Source organism: Halichoerus grypus, chromosome 2 (assembly GCF_964656455.1).
Source record: "Halichoerus grypus chromosome 2, mHalGry1.hap1.1, whole genome shotgun sequence".
Lineage (NCBI taxonomy): Eukaryota > Metazoa > Chordata > Mammalia > Carnivora > Phocidae > Halichoerus > Halichoerus grypus.
In genome coordinates this window covers 114,826,884-114,839,829 of record NC_135713.1, presented here as the reverse complement: position 1 = coordinate 114,839,829, position 12,946 = coordinate 114,826,884, and the positions used below count along the sequence as shown (strand labels likewise).

Here is a 12,946-nt window from a genome sequence, read left to right as displayed (position 1 = left end):
TATTAATTTTTTTTTTTTTTTGCAACTTCTTCCTAGGTAGCTCACTATGCTACAGAAGCCAGTTGAAACTGCCTGTCCTAACTCCTGAAAGACACTGGACATGTGTCCCAATTAATGTGAGTATGCAGCTTGTACTATGTAAATACTGATCAGGTAATTTTTATGACCCGCTAAGAGTATCAGTATGAAAGCAGCAACATGGCATTTTGCTACTCCACTGACAGATCCCCCTTAAAAATGCTTTAGTTTCTCCTTCTCTTACCCCTAGGACCCTATTTTGTAACATCAGCCGTAAGAGGGAATGGAAAGCACTGAGGTTTGGATATTGATTTCAACTCGTCAAACCATAGCAATTACCCCCTCAGTAAAACTAAGCTTTTCAAAGCTATAATTTGCCAAGTTTTTGTCTTCAGGGAGAAATACAAAACTATCTCTGTGATGAGAGGAGCTCTCCATGGTACAAGGTAATCTGTGCTGCCCTCTCTTTCTCATGCAAATAAATTAATACACAGAAATGTAATCTGGAAGGCACTGCCTGTGCATAAAAGCCTAATACTTAGGCAGCCCAATTCAACGTGGAGAGTCCACCATGATGTGGCTTTGGATTTCATCGCCCCCAACAAGAGATATGTGTACATAAATTTAAGATTTTCATTAAGGTTTGTGTACAGAACATTTTATAGTTTTGAGTTCTACTGAATAAAGGTATTTAGTCTAATTTATTTACAGGTGCCTTTCCACTCTAAATGTATTGTAATAACTCCTAGTCCTTCTTTATGAGTTGCTGAAATGATTTGAAAGTGGCTAAACATGTCCACAGGATGTAAAAAACTATCTCAGAATAATGCTAACCATAGTAAGTTTCTTTGTCTTTCTGTGGTTCCTGTGAAAGCACTCAGCACAAGGATGACATTTCATTATTCCAAAATATCCCTCCTGTAACTGGACACTAGGCTGTCCTTTCCTTGCACGTGAGGACCTCTTCAGGACCTGAGGGAATAAGGCTTCTGCCCTCCATACTGAAAACCCAGTTCCCAAGCCTCTTGATAACTTCTTTTTGATTTGATGCATTACTTCCTCTCAGACATAATGCTTTTATGGCCAAGCCAAAATGAGAAGTCCATCCAACAGAGTCTAGAGACCTGAAAACAGTCACTCACAACCACCAACACACTTTTATGTTAGTGTATATCACCTTCAAATACTCACCTCCCTGCCTGGTGACATAAGAAAAAGGATAGAAATTAAATTTGAAAACATTAGCAATTACATAATTATTTCATTAAATAGTTACTAGGAACTAGCACCATGGTTTATCACAGAGAGATAAACATAAAACTTATAAAATTTATGAAGTTTTATAACTTTATAAATTGATATATTTATATTTATTAGGAAAATATTTAGTCCAATACCACATAAAACTTATATGCTATGACCACAAAAACAAACCAAAAAGAGCTCATTAGTAAATACTTTGAAATAACAAACAGTGGTAAGTGCCAAGAAGTGTGCAAACAGAATGCAGGTGTCAGTTAAAGGAGGGTTTGTCCTCCTGAGTGGTTCTCAGGGAGGACCCAAAAAGAAGAAAAAGCAAGCATGCGAACACCAGTGGGGGAGTACCAGCAAAAGAAAAATATGGACTAAGGCTTTGAAGGTGGAAAGGGTATGCTTGAGGGCCTCAAAGTTAAGAATAACTGGAGCACAGAGAATGAGGGGAGAATGGCTTCATGTACAATTGGAAGGTCAGCAAGGGCTAAAGCATGAGGACTCTAGAAGCCACAGTGATGTGGATTTGACTCCAAGCCCAGTGGGAAGCCATTGAAGAGTTTTAAGCAGAGAAGGTGTATGCTCGTATTTTTAAAAGATTTTTCTGGCTGCTACATGCAGAATACAGTTAGATAGGGTCAGAAACAGAAGTTCTCATCAAAGTCACTGTCATAGCTAAATATGCATTGTTGAGATAATGGCATTGGTTCCTTCTCCTTAGGTCTGCATGAATTTCTACTCTCTCCTTGGAGCCAAGAGCGTAGAACATGTGCAAAACACTGAATGAGAGACAAGAGTGTGACAGACTACTACTTCCTAACGTTTTTATAGCTCTCTTTTAACCACTCACTTAAATGGCCAGCCAACATAAAGAGACAGAAGAATAAGACTTAAGTGCAAAAACCAAGAAGTGACTTCACACTAATTTAATATTTATTAAATACCAGCTAAGTGCCAGGGACTGTGCAAGGTTCTAAGGACTCAAACCCCTCTTTCCACAAAGAGTTCAAACTAACAGGGAAGCCAGACCTACTACAACAAGCAAGTGCAACTCAAAGAGAGAAATTTCATTCATTGGAGGTATTTACCAGGTGCTGGGGAATCACTGTGGACACAGTGACAGCACTGCTGGGAAGCAAGGACCTAGCCCTTTCCTTTCCAAACACCCAGCCAAGGCTGTGATGAAAAAGACATGTCCAAAGAGGCACAGGCATTCTCACTTCCCCACCGATGAAACAGTTGGAACTCTTGAAATTAAAAAATACACTTCCAGTTCTGAGATCTAGGCTCCAAGTTATAAACTGCATAAACTGAGATAAGGTAGATAGTTCCCAAACAACTGGTATATTCAACTTTGTTGATGCTGAGTTCTAGGAGTTCCTTAGTTCTGGAAAAAAACTGACTTGGGAATGTCAGGATTCCTACCCACCCAATTCAGATTCTCCAAAAATGGAATAGTTCTTACCAATAAATTTGGTTCTACAATAAATTTGGTACCACATATACTAAAAGTATAGCACAAGACCAAGAGACCATTTTTCATAATAATGCTTACTGAATGGTTATTGAATCCTATATGCTTACTACATACAAGGTACTATTCTAAGTACTTTATATTATCTAAGTGCTTTATAATATTATTATATCATTATATCATTCAATCCTACATCAACTCTGAGTGTTGGTACTCATGTTAACCCATTTTATAGATGGAGAAACTGAGGCCTAGAGGAGGAACTCAGACTGGAGAAGAGGTGTGGCTTCAGGCTGTAGAATATATAGAACTAATCAAGAAAATTCAAGTATCTGTGGGTTCTGTTTTCTTTAATAGAATGAAACAAGTTTAGCTCTTTATCTCATAAAATAAGCATTTCTAAAAAATCATGGGCTTCAATTCTCCTGGAGATGACAAAATACTAAACCCAGAACAATTTATGTTATTAGTATATTTTGTCATGATGCTTTTCTCTAAGCAATGATTTTTATTTGATTTTAAATGTTCTAAAAACATACAAAAATATTTTAAAGTAAGGACATCTTATAAAATGAAAATTATCTTTTTCTAAATGAAACTAAGGTTTTCTTGCTGTAGCTGTCTTGATTGGCTAAAAGCCCAAAGTATATTATTTCTCAGGCATAATCCCATTGAAAAGAGGAAAATTTTCCCTACAAGGTAAATGCTTCGGAGAGTGTTTCTTTCCAGCTGAGTGCTCAGAGGCGTCCTTGTCTTACTGCAAGCCACAAAATAACAGAAAAGAAGGGGCATGAAAGAATCCTGAGACAAAGATCCAAGTAATTGGAGAGGTGGAGAGAAAACTGGTCATCTGAGAGATTTTGTTTTACTAAAGAATAATAGAAGTAATTCTTAGTTGTGTTTGGAATGTTTTCAAATTCATTCCTTATTTTACAAGGGACTTAAAATACCCCTGAAGAAAAAGCAGGATAAGATTATACCCATTTTGGGGCGCCTGGGTGGCTCAGTTGGTTAAGCGACTGCCTTCTAATAAGAAACTTAAAATTGGAAGAAATTAAGTAGTTTGCCCAAGACCATACCAGTTTGAAACAAAGCCAGTACTCAAGTTTTGGTTTTCCAACCTCTTTCTCTCTCATTTACCTTTTCCGTCTCCTCTGATAAACTTTGGCTAACTACACTAAACAGAGTTTCCAATGTTCTTTTTTATCCCCTTTTTTCAAGGGGAAGGGGGAAATATCAAAACAAAAATGGGCAAACTTTGTTTGCAGTTAGAAGAAAATCACTAGCAGTGGCATATTTGGAATTCTGTTTACAGTTAGAATTGTCACTTTTCCATTTCTGCCATGAAAGACTAACTGGAACCACACTAGTCTTTCCAAAATATATGAAAAACCTCTTCATAGACCTTGGAAAACAGCACATGATCCAAAAACTCAATATTATTAGGATTCACCCCCAAATTGAGCAACACAATCCCAATAAAAATCCCAGCATTTTCTCCATTTAAATAAACAAGATGGTTCTAAAATTTATATGGTAACACAAAGAACCTAGAATATCCAGGATAATTGTGAAGAAAAGCAGAACAATTTTGGAGGATGTTATTACCTTATTTCAAGACTTAGTATACAGCTATAGTAATAAAACAATGTGGTTTTAGATAAAGATGGACATGCAGATCAATAGACTAGGATGAGAAGTCCAGAAATAGACCCATATGTATAGAATCAGTGGTTTTTGAAAATCATATCAAAATAAATCAATGGGGAAAAGAATGCCTTTTCAACAAGCAGCAACTGAACAACTGTATATGCATATGAAAAAAATATTAACCTCAACTTTTCTTGTATAGTGGTAGGAAGTAACAAAAAATGATCTCAAAACTAAACATAAAAATATTTAACTTCTAACAGAAGATAGGAGAAAATCTTCACAACCTCATGGTAGGGAAGGATTTCTTAGAGAAGACCAAAAAACTCACCAACTGTAAAAAAAAAACAAAAAACACAGAAGCCAATGCATTGGAGTTTTTCAAAAATAAAAGAGCTTTTTTTTTCAAAAGACATGAATAAGAAAGTGAAAATGTAGGCCAAGAACTGGGAGAAAACATTTGCAAAACATATCCTGACAAATAATTTGTGTTAAGAATATATAAAGCATTCTTACAACTCTAGAATAAGAAAACAGTCCAATAGAAATGGTCAAGGAATTGAACACATACCTTCCCAGAAAATGAATTTTTGAATGGCCATAATTGAGAAGGTGCTCAGCATCTTTAGTCATCAGGAAAATACAAATTAAAGAAATATCTATTTATGCTCACTCAAACAGTTAAAATTAAAAAGAGTGTCAATACCAACTATCGGTGAGGATCTGGAGCAACAGGACCTCTTCTATATTGCCTGTGGGAATGTAAAATGGTACAACCACTTCGGAAAGAAATTTGGCAGTATCTTTGCATTTGATCCAGCTACTATACTCCTAGATATTTATCCAAGATAAATGAAAACACAGTCACTTTTATATAAATGTTCATAGCAATTTTATTTATGATAGTCAAAAAAAGGAAACAGCCCAAGGGTCCATCAATATAAGAAAGGATAAAGAGGGCGCCTGGGTGGCTCAGTCAGTTAAGCGTCTGCCTTCAGCTCAGGTCATGATCTCAGGGTCCTGGGATCTAGTTCCGCATCAGGTTCCCTGCTGGGGGGGGGGGGATCTCTTCCCCCCTCTCCATCTGCCCTTCCCTGAACTTGGGCTCGCTCTCACTCACTCTCTCTCTCAAATAAATAATACTTTAAAAGAAGAAAGGACAGACAATTGTCATATATTCTTGCAGTGGAATAACAGCAAAAGAATGAATGAAATGCTAAATAGCAAATGAGTTAGCTCAGGTTCTCCAAGAAGCAGACAAGATGGAATTGAACTTGTTGAGAGATTTGCTGGGGAAAATACCTTCAGAGAAAAATAGCAGGGTTAAGAGGAAGAAGCCAGACATCAAACAGCAATGGAGACCTGGCTCCTGTGAAGGAGAGAAGAAAGGAGAAAGGATTGGGTAATAAGCCTTTCACACAACAGCAGAGTTCTAAGAAGATTTTGGCCAAACGAAGAGAAAGTCCTAAAGCCTAAGTTGCTGGTTCTCACCAGATAGCTCCTGCCCTACCATTTCTGCCATGTGCAGTTACTGGCTGGGAGGAGCCTGAGGGAAGTGGGGCCTCAGCCATGAACAAAATGATGAACCTGAGGAACCGCAGCTCAGACTCTTGGTCAATTACATTCCATGCAGCAAGAGAGCTGAGCCGCCCATTTTCACAGCTGCCGTAATGCAACATGGATGAAAAACATGGATGAATCTCAAACATGTGCTAAGTGAAAACAAGCCAGATGAAAAGAGTACATAGTGTATGATGCTATTTATATGAAGTTCTAGAGCAGGCATAACTAGTATTCACTAAAATTTAGAATCATTCACTAATAATAATCATTGATATTTCAGTGGTAGAAATCAGATCACTAATTGATCAGGCTGGTGGTGATAAGGATGTAGACATTTGTCAAAACTTATTAAGCTGTCATGCTCAAAATGTATGTATTTTAATGTATGTATACTTCATTAATGTTCATTTAAAATGTAATTTAGAATTCCAAAAAAGGAAAAAATGCTTAAAAACAATATACATAATATGCTTCCATTTATTCACAATTTTATTTATTAGTCTGAAGTAAAACATTAAAACATGGTCACAACAAATTTCAGAAGTACTGCTGTCACTGTTTTTGATCCCTGTTGACATTGTTTCATTCTTTCGTGTTAGTTTGGCCTATTAGACACCACTCTTGCGAAAGAGCTTTGCCTCTCTAATTTCAGGCACAGATGCTTCCTTATTTGCTTCTTGGATGTAATGTTTGTGCCTGTGACTCAAAGTTTGTACACCTGGACCACCTGCTACACACTTTCTTATAACAAATCATATGGACCTGCTGTTTTTAATGACCTTGTGAAATGAAAAGCAATCTTTCTTAAAACACACACACACACACACACACACACACACACACACACACACACACACACCATGTAACATATCAGATTTTATACTTCCTCTGACGAGGCTTTTTTTTTTTCCCCCAACATATTAGTCTTTCTTGCTAGCATAACATTTAACATGTGCTTGAAGTAAACTTGCTTGATAAACTTTGATGTTTAATACCCTATCACCTTTCACAGCTAGAAATAATTTTCCTTTTTAAAATCTAGGCCTGAAGCAAAGAATATTAGGTATAACTTTTTAATCACTTACTATCTGCCAGGACAATACTGAGCATACTCTATCGGACTTCCAATCACGGTGAGCCCTATTTTCAAAAGAGCAGTAACACTTGCCCAACATCACATAGCTACTGATTTGTAGTCGTAAGATATGAACACACATTTATCTAGTGCCAGTGCCTATGTACTTAACCACTATGCCCCTGTGTTGATACTTTTAACAACAGTATATATAAATCAAGATGTTGATGTAAGTAATCAGCTAAACCAAGACTTGGTAATTGGGATTGGAGTAGATAATAGTTTTGTCCATAATTATCTGCATATTTCAAGTGAATGGCTTAAATTATGAAAATAGCTCAATTTTGACAAGGTTTTAATATAGGTCATATATTTAAACATGCCTTATCACTTTCCCTTAAGTATGGATAGAGGAATTTTTAAATGAGTTACAAAGTGAGAGTGACTCTTCCTTACATAACGCAGTTCAAAGGACTTCACAGGACCCATGGGCTCTTTCTCACTCTTATATACTCATTATTCTAACATACAAAAAATTATGAAGAAAAGAAAACAGTGCTTTCTAACAACACATTAAGGTTATTTGCAAACAACTGCACTGTACTGGACTATTATAAATTTGACTTTGGAAGATTAAGGACCTTAATCTTAATTAAGGATCCTGAGATTCAGATGACAATTTTCAAAACAGTTACCACCATTTAACCTTCTAAAACAAAAGGAGTTCTTGGGGAAGTCTGGGCCCAGTCATTCTACACGGACATCTTACAGAAGAACAATGAGCAGCATAAGCAAAGAAGTGGTATTTTTTTTCCCAAGAAAAAAATTTTTTACTGTTGACATCACATGCTTTTTACTCATGTGCATTTATGCCACATGAATTTTGTGAGGGGCAAGGGCAGGCCACCACCATATGCACCACTATAGCATATTGATTATTGTGAATTAAAGTTACTTAAGAACCAGTAATGCAAAAGCCCCACTTTGACATCCCCCTACTGTCTCCAGAAAGCAGGAAATAAGTCCCCCACGTGAAAGTTACCCCTTCCATGCCAGGAGGCAAAGAGACATCTTTATCATCAACTATAGGTAATTTGGAACTGAGAAAACCATATAAATAAAACTTGTTACTTTTACTAATTTACTACCTCAGCCTAAATTCTGTTTATAATTCCTTACTAAATGTAATTTCCAATCTGATGTGTTCTTTATCCTATCAATTCTTCACAGATTTATTGTTTCTTTGTCTAAAAAGTATAAACTGCCTCACTTGGTCATTTCTTTGGATCTCAGTTTTATTACTGGGCCTCTGTGCACACATAATTAAAATTTGTTTTTGTTCTACTAATTTGTCTCATGTCACTTCAATTCTTAGACTACCTAGAAAAATCTTAAAGGGTACAGAAAAATTTCTGTTCCCCAGCCATTTCTTCTGTAAAACTACTGTTAGGCTGAGACTCCTTGGAATAATTATTCCCTTTTTCTCTTGCCAGAATATAGGGGAAATGGGGGTTTTCAAATGTTGCTCTTTGAAATCCCCTCCGAGAATTTTTATGTAATGAGGACAGATGGCTTCTTCATCTCCTTCAACCTGAGTAGCACCATATTCATTTTTTCAATGTATGGGTCATCCTTAAAAACTCTCATTAGAAATAAAGCTTACATGGCTTAGATCCATTTAAAAACCACTGGGTTGGATCCTATTCTTAGGTGGGAGGGTTTTTAGCAAAAGGAACAAGAACACAAGCATCCCGCATCCTATCTGTAACGGAGAGAGCATGTGTACTTGTCATGTTTAGAAATGACCATGATAAAGATGGGCCTGGCCATCATACAATCAAAAAAATCCTGGATGCAAGTTAGTAGACCTGATGTTTGAGGCTGACTCAGCCATTAATTATATGACTCTGTGCAAATAAACATCTTCCTTTTCATGACCCAAAGTGTCTTTTCCTATTGATTGACAAATTTCTAACTCCAATGTAGCAGATGCTGTTGCTGGCCCACCAAGGAGATTTTAGCCTTTACTATTTCTATGCATGCCAGTCCATTTCCAACTGCCAGGATTTGCATCTCTTTACTTGGCAGTAAAAAAGGCCAGAAATTCTGTGATTTAACATACATCAGGAATAGCTCTCCACCAATGACTGATATTAGTTGGTGAATAAATATCCCAGCTCCTTTTCCAATTAGGTGGCATAATTCTGATGTGTGTAGTCCTCATAATCTCCCTGAGTTCCTTAGCATAGTTAAACTCTAGTTCCTGACAATAGTGACTTTCGTCATAATGGAAACATTAGCAACTTTCTTTCCATCCTTCTCTGATTTCCCTACTGCCTGGGGAATGCTTCCCGAATTAACAACTTGCACTTGACCCTTATCTCAGACTCAGTTTTTAGGGAATCCAAACTAAAGCTTCCTATATTCTAACATTTGGCCTTTTAAAAGCAAAGATAATTCTATGAAAGACCAAATATGGCATTAATAATATCCATGAAACAATTTTGTGTTATTCTTTTGGTTTTTTAAATTCATTTTATACATATTCAGTCTAGAAAAAAGAGTGTATACATAGAAAATATATTTTGTTTATAATTGAAGAACCACTAGTAACCCTCTTCCCTCATCCAGAGATTGCTACCTTCAATATTTTGGTATATTTGGATTATTGCTTTTGATACCTTTTCAATTCACGTATCATCACATACATATAAACATATAAGAAGGTTTTTGTCATGCAGTAACAGATTATAAATATATTTCCATACCAATAATTATACTTCTACATCATCATTCTTAACATTCTTAACAGTAGCAAAAGATTCCATTATACCATTCCAGTATGTCATAATTTTAGGATTCCAATACTTTCTAATATATTATGATTTTTTTAACAAATTCCCTGTTTTGAAACATTTAGGTTATTTCTAATTTTTCATATTATAAACTGTGCTTTAGTAGATACTCTTGCATGTTCATCTCTGAATAATCCCCCAAATACTTCTTAAAAGTGCAAGCATTATTTTAAGATACTGAATACATAATGCAAAACAGGTTTCCCAAACACCCCTAGCAGTAGCCCATGCAAGTGACACCCCTGTCAATGCTTGGCATTATTATGTTCTCAAAATCTATGTCAATTTAAAAGCTACAAATAGTAGCTCCTTGTTCGCAGATATGTAATTTTGTTCACTAATATGATTTAATATATTTTTGTGTTTATTAAGCCTCATATTTCTTCTTTAGTGAATTGCCTATTTTGCCCTTTTCTCATTTTTTTCCTATTGGGATATTCATCATCTTTTACTGATGTTTAGGGGGTTTGTTATGCATAACAAGATTAACCTATGCTGTCCAAGTTCCAAATCTCATTCCCAATTTAAAAGTTCCCTTTAAACTTTGTATTGGGCTTTCCATACAAGCATGGAACATTTTACCTGATGGAAACAATCAACCCTCCTTTGTGGTTTCTGCCTGTGGTGACACTTCAAATTTATGTAAATACACACTTGTATATTCCTCTAGCATTTTTCTGTTTTGTTTTGTTTTCTACATTTAAATCTTTATCCATCTGGAATTAATTTTATTTTTAGATATGAAGTAAAGATTTATCATTCTTTTTATTTCAGTAACTATTATTGCATTCCAACGAGGCCCTGGGGATACAAAAGAATAAGGTATAGCTTCTCTTCTCAAGCTCAGGCTGCTGAGAGAATGTATGTTCTTGTCTATCTACTTCCTATTTTTTGAGGTACCTGAGGCTTTGGAATAAGAAAGCTCAAACTGACCCATAAGTGGCATGAAACTCTTGAAATTCACAGACTTGTAGTGTTCCTTCTCTTCAGGAATACTGAAGGAAGACTGGAGGGTCCAAGAATTAAGTCAGGACAGCTCCCACACCAACCCTTTCTTAGCATCTCGGCTTAAATATCCAAGTAAAAGACAACTCTCTTTAGCTGGCATTGCCTACTTCCAGGCTAATAATAACCTTCTCATTTCAGCATGCTATGTAAACAAAGTGCAATCTCGGTAAGTGGAGTGCTTTGAGAAAAGAACACATTAAGGTAATCTCAAAGTAACTGCTAAATGACAGGCTATGAGCTTCTGACTTGTGAAACAGGAATGCTTTGAGATTGGTGAAACTGCAAAATTACTGCCGCCCCTCCACACACATGCTCAAACACCCTTATTCAGCCATTTCACACACTTCCCACATGCATCAGAAGTACACTGTGAGGGCAGGCATTTTTATCCCAACTTCCAGATATATAAACTGAGGCTCAACTACAAATGAGCAATGGAAAATCACAGTGTCTCTAGAAATATGCGAATCCCTAGGCTTCTGTAGACAGTAACACAATACAGAACATTTCTCTAATAGCCCACAGCACACTCTATCCTCTTCTTTCTGCTTCTTCACAGCTCTGTGACCTAGGGCAAATTACTCAACTTCTCAGAACTTCTATTTACTTACCTTTGAAGCAATGGGACTGAATTAGGTATTAAAAGGCCTCCAGCACAAACATTTCATGAGTTATTTTTCCAGTGTTAACATCTGTTAACTCCTCTACAGCTAACGGTAAAAACTCAGGGCTCCAAAAACCTCCAGGAAGTCAAGCTTACATTTGAATTGCAAACAGTCAGTAAGAGCTTGGTGATCTTAATCTTCTATTCATTGGGTTGCTCAGATGTGTAAGATTGATGGCATTCATAGCTTCTTAAGAGAGAATTTGAGTAGCAGGATCGCTAACACTGTCCGTTGCATTAGCAACATCATTTAAGGAAATTGGTACTCCTCCCCTTCTCCTATCTCTGCCTGAAATAATGCACTAAATTTTTTTCAGAATGGGAAGGAAATTATTGACTAAAGACAGTCTAACAGGCCTGTTCCATTTTAGGAGTTTCAAAACTAATAGCAGCTAAGAATAAGATTTAGAGGGGCTAAAATAGCAAAATGAGCATCAGAAACCTGAATCTCTTTTCCTAGAGCCCAGCTATTTCTACACTGTCAGAGTAAATTATTGACAAAACCTTCTGGCCCTTTGCAAGAGAATAGCCTACTCCCCAGTTCTGAGCAGGTGATATGTTTTAGTCTGTCAATGGAGAGAGAAGCTGATTTTGGTCTCAGAGCACTGATAATTTCTCTAGACTTGCATTTCCTATGTGTGAACTATTCTTATCTCTGAATGCCAGAAGGGAAGAACATCAGTCTGAAGGCTGAGAAAGATGAAATAAAAAGCAAACAAGTTGATTGCAAGCATACCTGGACTACGGGTATTCAGTGCTGCTTGACCAGGATAAAGCATTGTATCCACATTCTCCAGAGCAAATGTGGTGTCAGTGTTCCACCCTCCACCTGTTTTTGCAGCATTAAAGCTTCTGCGTGTGTATAGGGAGAGAAATGTCTGGTCGTCTGGGGGGAAAGAGAAACTCTTCTTTTTTTCTCATACCAGAGCAGATCTTCCTGGGTAGATATGGGGTCAGCATGAACCGCTACAACTCAGGAACTTTCTACTCAGCAGAACAGTGCTTATTTATTTCTGCTCGACTAGTCTTGCCCAGGAGCAGTGAAGCTGGATCTGGCTCCATCAAAAGCCTGGCCTCCAGGCTGCCACTCCAATTTAGGAAGCTGAGTGGGAGAAAATAAAAACGGCCTGGCCATGTGCTCTTTCCTGTTCTACCTCTTCTAAAGGAAATGAGCCTCAGAAGCAATGTTCGTCTGTTTGTCCTCTAGCTCACGTATGTCTGTAGTCATCAGTGAGTGCAGCATTTATACTGCCTTCCAGATCCCTTTCCTGAAAATAGCCCATTACTCAAAAATAAGGCAGAGTCTATCAACTCAGGTTTCCTCTTTGAATTCAAACCAAATTTTACTGTAGTTCAAAAATATTCTGGGTTTGTGATAGGGGCTGATG

At 36.9% G+C, this 12,946-nt stretch overlaps 1 long non-coding RNA gene across 1 annotated transcript in view; it reads right to left on the bottom strand.

Moving 5' to 3' along the window:
- The window catches only part of LOC118518724 (uncharacterized), a 260,848-nt gene extending 248,433 nt beyond the window's left edge, over positions 1-12,415 (bottom strand). The window contains exon 1 of the long non-coding RNA XR_004908852.2: positions 12,295-12,415. This is a non-coding gene — a long non-coding RNA (uncharacterized LOC118518724). The remainder of the gene's footprint in view (positions 1-12,294) is intronic.
- Positions 12,416-12,946: the final 531 nt, after the last annotated feature.